The sequence below is a fragment of the Thalassophryne amazonica genome, chromosome 11 (genome assembly GCF_902500255.1).
Source record: "Thalassophryne amazonica chromosome 11, fThaAma1.1, whole genome shotgun sequence".
Taxonomy (NCBI): domain Eukaryota; kingdom Metazoa; phylum Chordata; class Actinopteri; order Batrachoidiformes; family Batrachoididae; genus Thalassophryne; species Thalassophryne amazonica.
The window spans coordinates 73,177,429-73,191,068 of record NC_047113.1 but is presented as its reverse complement, the minus strand read 5'-3'; positions in this window follow the sequence as shown (position 1 = coordinate 73,191,068).

Here is a 13,640-nt window from a genome sequence, read left to right as displayed (position 1 = left end):
TCTGATAACAAAAAATGTCATCCTCAGGTCCGGGGAAATTTGTAGAGTGAGGATGTGTTCCCAGGATAAACACTGGGTGATAAAAACACAGGCCGGCAAGAATAATGGTCCTCTAAAAGCAACTTTGAGGATTTATAAAGAGCTGTGTGTGGTTCTCAAGAGGCCGAAAGTCCTGAAGAAAAAAAAAGCAAAAAGCTGCTCAGGATGGAATGCATTTACTTTGCTTTTTAGGCTCCTGAAACCTTTCGGTGTTTTGGTCAAAACAAATGCAACAAATGCAGTAAGTAAATAAATAAATAAATAAATATATACACAAAAAATAACAATGTAAATATATAAAAAAGAGATAAATAAGCATTCTGTTGCATTGTTGCAGTGACAATGAAATTAAAGCATATGGGCAGAGAGTGTGTACTTCTGTTGAAGTAAAAATGAACAAAGCTGCGATTTCCTCCAACATCTGACAGTCATGATTTTAAACTTATGATCTCATTAACTTAGAATTCTGAGATTCATCAGGGGCCGTATCTTCTGTTCAGTGCACACTGAACAGTTTCCATGTGACAGCTGTCATTTTCATGGCCAGCACCCATGTCTTAAACGGGTGCTCAGTTGCGTATTTGTGTTCCCCTGAGCTTATTTGTCTTAAAATGAAGTATGATCAGGTGCGGTGCTGGTGGATTGAAGAAGTAGTAAGCAATTGTACTATAGACAGTCTTCAAATACACCTTGCAGTGCGGAGAAGTACCATCTATATAAGGCATCAAGATCAACCCCTCATCCATATCGCAACACCTGGGTAATGGATCAAGTTGGGGATTACCTGCTGGGGTGAAATATGGTTGCGACTTTGTGTGCCTCATGGCCACTACAAAAGAAAGAAACCAGCCTGTACCTGTGGAACCACATTGTACTGTTTATGTGGAATAAATAAATAAAAAAGAAACACATACCACCCGCCTGGACATGAACCTACACCTTCCAAAAGCTCTGATTACCAGTCAGCAACTTTACGATGGAGCTGTTCTTTGAAAGGTGTGGGAATCTGCCTCACATCAGGAAGGACATGGAAGTATTACAAAAAAATTAAAATCATACAACATATAAAAACACTGCATTTATCAAGCGAGCAATACAAATATGATCGGTCTGTTCCTCTGATGACCCATGGTCACACACATACTGTCATGAAATGACATAAATGGGAAGCAGTGGGCTCTGATCCACATCTACTGGTCCAGTCGACTGTGCGTCCTTTTGCATAGTCCCTGCCGGTACTGAACATTGGAGTACAACCAGTGTATGGACTGGACTCGCACCATATGTGTTAAAGCTGCATCTGACGCATGGTGTGACTGCTTGACCCACTGCCAGCAAACTTTCACCAAAGGTGTCCAGTGGCACGCGCGCATGTGCACCACGCACGCATGTTTAGTGGCTCATGCAGCCATTGTGAACACACACACACACACACACACACACACACACACACACACACACACACACACACACACACACACTCACACACACACACACAGCTAAGTGATCATTCCAGTGCTGCATGTGTGCGTGGGGCACATGTGTGCACATGCCACTGGACGCCTTTGCTGAATGTTTGATGCCAGTGGGCCAAGCAGTCACACCATGCGTCGGATGTAGCCTTTCCAGCAAACTTTGTTATTTTTTCTTTTTTGCTCACTTCAGGAGCACAACACAAGTCTGTATACAGTGATGTTGATTGGATTATCACATGAGATTTAATTTTTCCGGTGTTGTCATGGGCTGGCGATACAGTTCCACGTCACATCTCCTACAGAGTTTAGATGGTGATCAAGTAATATGTATATTACAGCAGTGAGATCCGTTCAGCTCCTACACGTGCGATGATGCATTACTCCATATGAGACCACAGAGAGGCACAGCGGCACACAGTACTTTCAGTTTGATTGCACGCTGTTCACACCCACTGTACATGATGAATGTGTGCCACATACATGTTATTACATATCACATTTCCTTTGCCCTCCCTGGCTGGGGTCCAGTGGAGGTGGACAAACATGGCACAACATGCCAGCAGGCTTTGCTGTGACCGATCAATCTCAGACCCCAATCAACCACAAAAAGATCATTTCAGATGCTGTTTTGATGTCATCAGAATATGTACACTGCGATGAGATGATGCAACAGACCACCGTCAGATGTGCTTTCCATCTCAATGGCGCCAAGAGTGTTTTGAACATGTGCAACACACTCGGGTCAGCCGAGCGAATGGGACCAAATATGTAGATGCTCACAGACTGCCATCCGTTGGTCTTCAGACTGCACCTCAATATTTCCCGATTGTGGCCGGATGTGTCATTCTGACTCCATTCAGCCTCATCTGCTTGATGCTATGGAATCTGGAGACCTGCACCAACAAGTCTCTGGACCTATATAGGACTCTTTTTTTTTCTTAAAGGGAATGATGGATGAGAGTTTGTCTTAATTCATGTTATCCCCAAAACACAGCCATCATTATATAAGTGAAGAAATATGCCATTGCACACCTGCTTTTTATAGGGTGCATAATCTGAACACAAAGTGGAGTTTGGACATGTCTCCAGATAAAGATAGGGCCACAAGACATACTCATTGTGATGCTTAAAAACTAGTTAATAACATACCTGGAAAGTGATAAAAGCTGATGAGAATTTCTTGAAATTTTATTCAATCAGCTATGATCCAGAAGATTTCTCTAGAAAATATAGGAACAATGGAGTCAGTGAAGCAACACATATGTAACTTCCATATGTAACTACTGCCTACTTATCTCTGACCCTTTAGGTTCTGATGAGGACCAGTGAACCTCTTTTGAGCAATGCTGGCATCTTTTAACATGCAAAATGACAGGACTTGTTGCTAAAAGATTCAGGCTCTGACTTGTATCTGTTCTGTTTTCTTGTGTGAAAATCCTGCTCTGTTCCTCTCCACCATAAAGCTGTGGAACTTGTGATGCAACAAACAAAACCAGTACTCTGCAGTTTCTCCATTTGCCTATAACTCCCTTAAGGATCCTTCAGACATAGTACGAATAAGTACAAATCAGGGCGAATCATGGCGGAACTGCTCGTATAAGTGAACCACGAAAACATCAAGCCGATGGGCAGGTGTACATGAACCCACTGTGACGGTTTTGTGCACGCTCGTGCACGACACCGTTGCGTGCACAAAACCGTCACAACGGGAACAGAGTGCGAGGAGTTGGTAAGGTTAGACCTCACTAGTGTGAAGCACCTTGAAGCAACTTTGTTGTGATTTGGCGCTAAATAAAGGAAAATAAATTGAAATTGAAATTGAACGGCTGGAGCATGTCTAACCACATCGCACAGCTGCTGTGGAAAAAAAATACATGCCGCCTATGGGATTCGAACCTGCAATTTACAAATGCTCTGATTGCCAGTCAGAAACTTTACCACTGTGCTACCATCGCTATCCTGGAAAAAGGTTCAGAAAAATGCCTGAAATCAACAAGGACATAAATGTATTTTTTTTTTTTTTTAAAAAAAGAGAGAAAAAAGCGCTATGATAACTGACCAAATGGCATTTGTAATGGAGTATTTCCGCTGATACATGACTGAAAGTGACGTATTTATCGCACTGTTGGGTTGTCATATAGTCCTGCGGCACGCCGCTCACTAGACACATGTGTCCTGTCAGACAGACATGACATTCAGATCGCCTGCTGCATGTCCACATGCACACGCACTCTCCAGCCCATTGCAAATCCGATATATGTTATGTATTTCCACGTGAGGACAGCAAGCACACACACACACACACACACACACACACACACACACACACACACACACACACACACACACACACACACACGCATGTCCATCAAAACACGATATGTGTTCTGCAGCTGTGACGTCCAGGACCAGAGACAGACAGCCATGCCCCTGTCCATTCAGCGCACAGACCAAGGTGTGCCCAAATAGTTGTAGCAACAGGTGTACGAGGCGTTGGAGGCATTTACACGAATTTCATATGATTCTTGCTTCATGCACAATTCGACCACATGCATACTATGTGTGAAGGGGCCCTTACAGTTTTGGTGGCTTACCTCACTAGTCTACAGACCTGATTCTATCTCACATTCTAGTCAGACATGTCTCATGGATTTCTGATCCACTGCATTGTCTAAAGCCTGGTGTGTTCTATGGGAAGCACTTCTCAGGCTTTTCTCTGGCTGAGATGACTGTTCGGGCTCCTCAGCACACTGGCAAACAGCAGCTTTTGTGTTCACTGTACTGGATCACTGAGCAAGGAGAGAGAGGGAGAAAGTGTATTCTCTCCTCTCCCCAGTTTGTCTATTTTCGCCTGCACGGCTTTCTCCTCGCTACCTCATGTATGGAAGCTTTTCAGAGATGAGACTGGCTTTGCTTTGGCCAACAACACACACATTTTGCATAATTCACAGCTTCAACTGCAGACAAAACTTTTGTCACCTTCTCCTTGTGCTTTTTGCTGAATAAAATGAAAATGAACATTTTAAATATGTAGGCGATTTTGTGAAAACTTCATTGGCATTGTGCATTATTAAAATTAACATTGTAATCTTTTTTTCGGAAGAAAGACACTTATCAAACTGCCAGAATTTGAAGAGTAATTCATGACAATTTGCTGAGAGTGTCATGAATGTCAAAACAGGAGAGATGAAATCCATTTGGAGTCTTTACAATCACATCAAAACATTATAAAATACAAATTATAAAATAAATCAAAAATGCAATGTAACAAGTGAATATCACATAGGTTTCATAGACTTGGTTGTCAGTAGATCTGCAACAAATGATTAATTTTGTAATCAATTCCTTTCTTGAGTATATTTTGATTAATCAAAATAGTTTTTCAATTAATCTATCAATTCTTTACTGATTAGTAAATTTGCTCATGGTTAATTTACTGATAAATAATAACCAATAATGTCTGAAAACCTTTTGCAGTTTCTAATAAAATATTTAAAAATTTCCAAACATGAAAGGCATAAAAAATAAATTCTGAAAAAAAAAAATAAATAAATAAAAATCTTTCATGCTGTTTTGCATCATGAGAAAGGGAAAAAATATAATGCAGGTGACATATTTAAAAAAAATTCTATTCATTTTAATAGCTCAGATGTTTTGCAACGAGAGGTCGAAATAGAAAGCTGTTATTTGCTGTTATTCTGCCATTAATTACTACAGTGAGCTAACAGCTGAAAGGCATGATGGTCTGCAGATGTATAACAGATAAGATAAGATAATCCTTTATTAGTACCATGACAGGGAAATTTACGATGCATTGGAGGTGAGTCTGTCTGCAACAGGCTGCTTACACACATTTACAGTGTCATGTCAAAGGAGATTTCCTTCCTTGAGGCGAAAAGCAGCTTTATTCGAGATAGCTTGTGAGCGAGCAGCATCAATAGCAACAGCATAGTGAATCTGAGAAATAAAATGTCATCTTCTGATTGGTTTGCAGCGGTCACACTGGAAAACAAAATGCAACCAAATTGCTTCCTCTGCTGTATCTCTGTGCATTCTTGTGTGTGTGTGTGTGTATCTTAGCTCCGCCCTCAGTCAAACAAATCAGTCACCTGAAACTGGATTAGCAATCTGGTTTGATCGGAACAGTTTTTTTGTTGCTGTTGTTGTTTGTTTTTTCTTAATCTAAACTGTGCGAATTGGGTTTAAGTCGGATTTGAGTGGGATCTGCTGAGGTCTCAGTGCAAATTTGGCTAGCTCAAGGATCATAACGTCAACCTCATTACGTTTATGCTCCCAAAGCGTCCTCTCTACTGTGGTGGTGCACAATGCGACTGCAACGGTGATGATGGCAAACAACTTTCTTTCTCTGTAGCACCTTCTCACTAAGAAAATCTAACAAGGGAGCTCTGATGTCCAGATACACACCACTTAAATTCAGCTTGGGCGAGCTATAGGTGTGTGTAAATGCTACATTTAACAAGTTATCATTTGTAACCAGAAACATTCCTGCTTTGGGGAAAAACTGAAACAAGATGGGTTTATCTGCCACTACAGGTTTATGAGGTTTTCAGACCAGATCTGCCACTGCAGATTATGGCAACCTGGTGTTGACCCTATTGTCTCACTACTTGCTTTCTCAGGACGACCCACACTGCTGCTAGTATGGGCCTCTGTTCAAGGTCTGTTTTTGGTCATATACAGTCCTTTCACTTTGGAGTAAAACTTTCCAAAGCTGACTTTCACCCAGCCCAATCGCACGTGTTTTTCGTGCCCCGTCACAAAAAGAGCCTCATTTTTGTGACACGGTTTGTTTCATTTCGCTATTCATAACCCCCCATACCCCCTTCACCCCACATTTCATGCCCCTGTCATGAAATGAAATCGCCCCATTTTCGTGCCCCCGTCATGACCCATAGATTAGATTAGTACTTTTCGTAATACCACCACAAACTGCAGTGAGACTGGGTTGGCTTTCACCCTGAGTCAAGTTCACTGCACATGTTGAGTAAAGATGTTCTAATGTAATTTGTCATGGATTAGCAGATTTTGAAATTGAGCTTTACGAATAGTTCACTTAGTGACCTTATCACTTCTTGCTGTTCCATAGTGGACACGGTGTCTCCAAGCACAAGGCGGTACCTCATCAGCTGAGTGTGGGCCGTGGCGGTGAACACCCTCTTGTTCTGCTTCAAAACTTCACCCACATCCTTCTTCAGTTTGGGGTGAACTTCATCTGACAGCAAGCGGAGCTCATGTGTCGGCCATCGGTGACGTCAAAAGGTGCGAATGTGCAATGTCACTGTCAAAAAATTAGGAACGGCCCAGCATGTCAATACTTAGAGACCCTCCACGCACAAACCCAGAGAGAATCAAATCAAAGAGTATCCAAGTGCTGCTGTAGGGGATCTGTTTTTCATAAGACTGTTCCAGATTCTTTTTTTGGACTCATATGTTTTAGGAAAGCTGCCTGAAGGAAAACTGAACCTGGTTCAACTCTGTATCCTCTACCTTTGTAGGGTAGATGAGGTAGCTCAGTGGGATAAGGAGTTGGGCTACCAATAAGTAGACCTGTGTTTGATTCTGGGTCACGCCACATGTTCATGTTACAGAGTCTGGGGTAACCAACAAGCCTCAAGTCCTGTATAGGACTTACTGGTGTCGTTGTGACTTATGATTATAACGCTGTATAAATAAGCTGAATTGAATCTACATTTGTGATCATTAAAATGCAATATAATACAATTATTTTCTTTAACATCTGTGATGTTGGGGGTGATGCTAAGTTTCTTCCGCAGGGTGGCTGGGCACTCCCTTAGAGATAGGGTGAGGAGCTCGGTCACTCGGGAGGAGCTCGGAGTCGAGCCGCTGCTCCTACACGTCGAAAGGAGTCATTTGAGGTGGCTCGGGCATCTTTTCCGGATGCCCCCTGGATGCCTCGCTGGAGAGGTGTTCCGGGCATGTCCCACTGGGAGGAGGCCCCGGGGAAGACCCAGGACACGCTGGAGGGACTACATCTCTCGGCTGGCTTGGGAACGCCTTGGGGTTCCCCCGGAGGAGCTGAGGGAGGTGTGTGTGGATCGGGAGGTCTGGGCGGCTTTGCTTGAGCTGCTGCCCCCGCGACCCGACTCCGGATAAAGCGGAAGAAAATGGATGGATGGATGGATGGATGTTGGGGGTTGGGACTACGCCGCATCTATTCCATGTGATTTTTGAGATGGATCATCTGCCATGATATATCATCATGGCAGATAGGATCACTGGATGCCCTCTACCCACACTGGAGGACTTTCATGGTTCTTACTGTCTCAGGAGAGCAACACCATCCTAAAGGACTCATCCCACCCTGACCACTCTCTATTTGAGCTGCTGCCATCAGGCAGATGCTACAGGGCCATTAAAGCAAGAACAAACAGACTGAAAAACAGTTTCTACCCAACTGCTGTTAGAGCTTTGACTGCCACTGGAACAAAATAGCCAGGTCACATGCCACTCTTGAAATGAGTGCAGCATTTGTTTATGTGCAATATCTACTGCCACTGAAATATCCAGTTTTATCCATAATTTTTACTTATAATTATATATGTTTTTTTTTTTTTAATTTGCACTCTTGACATACCTTTTTCACTCGGTTAAATTTTATGTTTATATTTTTTTTCGTCTCCAGACCTTTCAAGTGTGCATGTAGTTTACTCAGGTTTATATCTGCACTGAAAGGCTTGCACCTTACCTTTCGTTGTACTGGTTACAGTGACAAAGTATCTGTATCTCATCCTTCAGAGATAAGTGATGTCCATGTGTAAATGCTATGTGAGTACTACAGATGTTTCCCTTGTATTTGCAATGCATACAAAAATGTTCGTCACCTTCTCGGACATTCCACCATTTCTCCTGATTCTGATTAAAATACTTTTTAACTGTATTATGATGCTCGGTACAATAGATGCATTAAACCCAAGTACACTGCAGTGGGCATCACACTAATACTGATTATAATGCATGCTCATAAACTTTCATCAAGATGCAGTCAGACCTTTTTGAGTTCATATGTCTAGAATTCCCCCACATCCCAGATCCAGAATACTTTATGAATTGACTCAAAAAACTACATAAATTATTTCCTTATCAACAACATCTCGCAACCTTTTTGAATGAAATGTTGCAATGTGCCAAACATTCTTCTGAATCTCAATTCCAGAATCTACTCTGGATCATTTCCAAAATTTAAATGTATTTCCTAGAACATTATCGATCAGCTCACCCAATTCCGCTGAAATCCATTTATTACTTTTTGAGTTATCCTGCTAAAAGCTAAAAGTCCTTGCAATTAGACAAACTGCCTGCACGCACAAATAAAACCATTTCTAAAGCACACATTTGCCCTGACATCATGCTGGTTCTGCATCTCCTCCTGAGAGACACTGAACATGACTGATTGAGAAATAGAGTTATGTGGTTGTGCTGGAATGCCCATTACAACAAGATTCTCACACCCGTACAAAACGGCGATCAGTCGAGGCCTCACAGACAGGCCTAAAAAAAAAAAAAAAAAACCTGCCTGGAATTTACATTAATTCCCATTTAAAAGCCCGGGGAGGACATGTTTCTTACTGTTTGCAATGTGTTTTCTCCATGTTCCTTCTCTCATTTCTGCTCTTTGCTTGGCCCATTTAAAAGCACCAAAACAAACATCACGTCTCTTTCATGTCTAAGCTTTTAGGCCTGTGTTCCGGGTCCGCTCATCTCGTAAAGGTTGACGACACTGCACGGATCACTGGCTCGCGACTCGGGCATTCACTGCAGTATAATCAGCCGAGAAGACTGCGACCGAAATGCTAGGATTTGATCTGCTAATTCAAACACCCTTTGGGCTGCCTTTCTCCTAATTGGCACAATCAGTTATTATAGTCTGTTCTTTCTTTTTTACATCTGCAAACAAACAGACTAAGCTGCTCAGTGATGAATAGTAATGCTTTGAGCTTTATCCATGATCCTCCTTGTCTGGTGTTAATTAGCACTACGGGGTTGACCATGACGTGATATTGTGTCTGATGTCATGGAGTCCAGCGACCTCACAGGTCAGACGCCACATTGCACGGTGCGGTCTGCGATGAAAAGAGGAGTTTGAGTCATTTGTTGCAGGCTTTGGGTGGCACTGAATATCATCTTCCCGAGCTTTTTGCAAGTGTTTGTTGTAATGGTGATGGCGACCGTTACCTATGGTTTGGAAGATTTGCACTCATCCTGGCAAAGCCAAACAGTTTTTCCACATGTGATCAACTGTAGTCACAACAGAGCGAGTAAACAGTTCCCCTTTGTCTAGTGGATTTTAATTATAAACATCTGTAATTATAGCCAACAGTAATCTTCTTTCTGTACATCTTTTCAATGTGCCTCGGGGTGGAGCAATTTCGAGAGTCACGCTGTTCTAAAGTTTAGAAATGTATTTTCTGAGCGTGAGCTGTCCTTACATTTACAAGGATAATTAATATTAATTGGTTACAATGATCGTTCAGACTGCTTTGCAAGACCATCCTGAGAATTTGCGGGATCCTCAAGAAGTTGCTGGACATCATAGCTGGCCTGTACATGAACACTGGGTGCTGTGCAGAGTGAATTCTGGAGTTTTTCAGGAATACATTCTGGCTCCTTTGGTCTGCATGTTGGGTAGGGTCGAGGTGTACAACTACTTGTGTGGATTTGCTAGTGAGAAAAGGTTCACTGGCTTTGACTTTGGGGACAATGATGTAATCTTTGTTATCAGTAGATGCCTTTGTTGCAGCATTTACAGGTAGAGGTTCTTATTTAACGTGGGTAGCCAACGAAGCTTGTTTCCAGAAGGGCCCATGGCATGTGTCTCTCACTCCTCCCCAGCACTCTTGTTGGGAGAGTGGCTGCAACCAAGAATCGAACCCGGATTGCTGGTATCTCAGTCCCACATGCGAACCGTTACACCACCACCTCCCTTAGAAAGCCAAGTGAGAAGCTGGAGTGTCAGAGTTTGCGATGGTCCTGCATCAAGACAAAGATCTAGGTTTTCAATGGCTTCCTGACTCTTCCATCAGAAATGTATACGTATGTTGTGAGTTACATGTGAAAGCAAAGACATGTATGGGAAGAGTTTATGAAGCCATGAGGTTGATGGAAAGAGGGTTTTGGCAATACTGATATCTTTGAAAGATAATGAATGTTCAAGTATTTAGGGTACTGGTCCATCAAATCTTAGGGTATACTCGCACTAGGCAACCCAAGTCATTGCCGAGGACTTTGAACCCCCAAAGTTCAGTGAGTTTGACTAAGTGCTCCATGCAGTGCCTGGACCAACTTGCAGAGGTAGTCTGGTGCTCAGTCCAGTTGGACCCAGATGCGGGACACATCAGTATGATCACTAACTGCTCCTAAGCATAAATGTTAATAATGATGATTTCCTTTATTTGCCATTGCACATACATACAACAAAAACTGTCCTCTGCATTACACCCATCCTAATTAGAGTTAGACAGAATCCAATCACTAGGGGCAGCGGACAGCCACAGTCCGGCGCTGCCTTGGCACCACATGCATAATGCCATCTAGATATCATCCCTTATCACTTTTGCTCCTGAAATCATGAATGTTCAGCTTATGTTCCTTTAAAGAATCCTCCAGAGATCTCAAAGATAGCGACTGTGTGCATGGGTACATTTACCCGTTCATACCTGTGTACTTGCACATGCCTCTATAGTTTTGCAGCATTTTGTCTTCTTCCATCTCCAGTCGCTGCACATTCAGTTGCCTTCTGTTGAACCACACAGGCTCTGCACTCCACCTACAATCCAGCACTTATCTGCTAAGAAACTATTCACAGCATTTTTTTTTTTTTTTTTTTTAGTTCAGGTGTCTGCTGTGACAGCAGCGCTGTTCTTCGCTGGCAACTCGGCTCCGACAAGAACGAGCATGTGCGAGGCACCTGATCGGCGTACCAGTCGAGTGATGTGTCAGTTGTACAGAACAGGCTAAAAAACTATGTGAGAGAAGACAAAAGTGGTGTCAGCTTGCCACGTACGAGTTGAGGTTTCACGCTGGGTGAGATGGTTGACTGAAAGATGGCGCAAGCGTTTGACTGTGACAACTTATTTGGACATTTGCATTGCTTCTGTCACTGATCAGTTGTCCCGCCAAAAAACACGGCAGGAGCAGAAAGTGTCTTGGGAGGTGTCAAACATGGATACGTATGTTGAGTGAGTAGCAGGTAGGTTATTTTTAATAGAGAAATGCTCGCACAAATCGGACATTATCCGGTCAGTCAGTGGACAAGGAGTTGGTCTGCTAATATGTAGACTTGGGTTTGAACCGCGCTCGTGCTGCCTGTGTGTGTGTGTGTCTGTGTGTGTGTGTGTCCTTGGACAAGACACTTCAGCTCCATTGTCTCAGTCCATGTAAATCCTGTTCCTGTCGATGGTGATTGTTTCTGCAGACAGGTCAGGTATGGGCTGCATTAACTGTGGCTGCATTCTAACAGAAACACTTTAGTTCACTTCAAAGAACTCTATGAGGACATTAAATCCTACGTCATCCAAACAAATGTGTGACTGTTTTTTTTTTTATTATTATTATTATCAGCATGGCAGCCAGTATAAGATCACCACAGAAAAATGTTAATATTTTCTTTAGAAAAGATCAAATATTCAATCTATTCCCATCTATTTTCACTGTGTCAGTCGAGCTGCAGTGTAAAGGTTACACAATACGGATAAATGAAATCACATGTTGCCTGGCAGGTTTTCATGAGTTGTGGAGAAATTCTCACTGGATGGTCTTGACAGAGTGATGAAATTTACAAGTTTTTGAAATGTCAAATTGTTCTATCTGTGCAGGATGATGGATCAGCATAATGCAATGCAAAATAGTGTAGACTGGAAGCAAAAATGAAATGAGCAAGCATCAAGTCAGTTTTCAGTGATGATCTGTGCAGAGGTTATTGTGCACATGCATGCATGCACACATACACGCGCACAATGCAGCCACTGTGAACTGATTAAAAACAAACAAGTACAGCACCAGGCTACACCTGACACATCACTTCTGCACGCAACAAAAAATGCAAATGCATCTGTATTGTTTTTGTTCCCATTATTCATGAGGTGAATTAAAAGATGGAAGATATCTTCTTTGCACAAAAGGCTTATTTCTATCAAATTTTGCTCCAGAATTTGCTAAAACCATATTAGTGAGGGTGTCAACATCCAGTGTTGGTCCATTTCGTGACACCTAAGTAACAGATCAAGTTGGGGATTGCCTGTTGGGGTGAAATACAGTGAGGACCTTGTGTGTCCTTTGGCCACTATGGTAACCATGAAGGCCCAACAAGAACCTTGAACATGAGATACCTAACTGTGCTTTGGTGGAATAAATCCTCAAGTGGAGGAGGTGATGGCTTGTAACCCAACAGATGTAAAGACAGTTGAAAGCACATCCTTAGATCCCAATTGTCTTGGATTTCCCAGTCAACGGACCAGACTAAGGATCTGTTAAGGACCGTGTGTTTGTCAGCATGTCACAGCATTACCACGTTAAGGGCCCCTTCACACATAGGATGAATGTGGTGGAATTGTGCATGAAGCAGGAATCCAATGCAATATGTGTAAAATCGAAGCTGCCTCCAACACCTCTTACACCTGTTGCTACAACTATTTGCGCACACCAGCGGCTGAAAGACAGAGTGTGGCCTGTGAGAGCCCATCGAACTCTCTTGTGGCAGGTGTCGGCCAAATTCCAGGTGATACACATGAACATCTAACACCGCTCACTTGGCACTTAGAAAATGTGTCGCGATTTGTGATATTAACACGAAAACAGTCAGCAGACAATCACTTTCTAGCTGGATGTGAAATTTAAGTGCCCCCACGACTGGAGATGCACAAAACAACACACACGTGGTGCATGTGTCTCGCACATGTGTTGCATGCCCCCAAACACATATGATGTGTCGGGGGGGAGAACACTAGCATAAAATACTTATGTATGTACAGATCTGATCACATGGGGGCTGGACAACCAGGTTTATCGCACACAGCACGGGGAGGGGCCTGTCAGCTGATCACAGCACACTGACAGCTGGATGATGGCTCAGTGCACACATTACAAACA